We start from the raw sequence: 369 nt of genomic DNA on the forward strand, positions 1-369 counted from the left end.
CAGCACACGCATTGTAGAAGGTGACCTGGTCTCCCATAAGCAGCTCAGCCATGACCTTGGGAGTGACAGCTATAGAATAACAAAAGTCCACTAAAGACAGATTACTAAGGAAAAGGTACATGGGAATGTGAAGACGAGAGTCCATGAGAATCAAAACAACCATCCCTAGGTTTCCAACCACGCTGAAGAGGTAGATGAGAGTAAACACGATGAATAAGGGGACCTGCAGTCCGGGGGCACTGGCGAGTCCCAGCAGGACGAACTCAGTCACTCCTGTTTTGTTCTCCATGGGTGTGGTTTGGGAATCACAAGACGCCCTGGAGCAACGAGAAATAAAGGAACAGAGAAATTGAATGGAGAGCAATTGAA

Source organism: Bison bison, unplaced genomic scaffold, assembly GCF_000754665.1.
Source record: "Bison bison bison isolate TAMUID 2011002044 unplaced genomic scaffold, Bison_UMD1.0 scf7180017862845, whole genome shotgun sequence".
NCBI classification, from domain to species: Eukaryota; Metazoa; Chordata; class Mammalia; order Artiodactyla; family Bovidae; genus Bison; species Bison bison.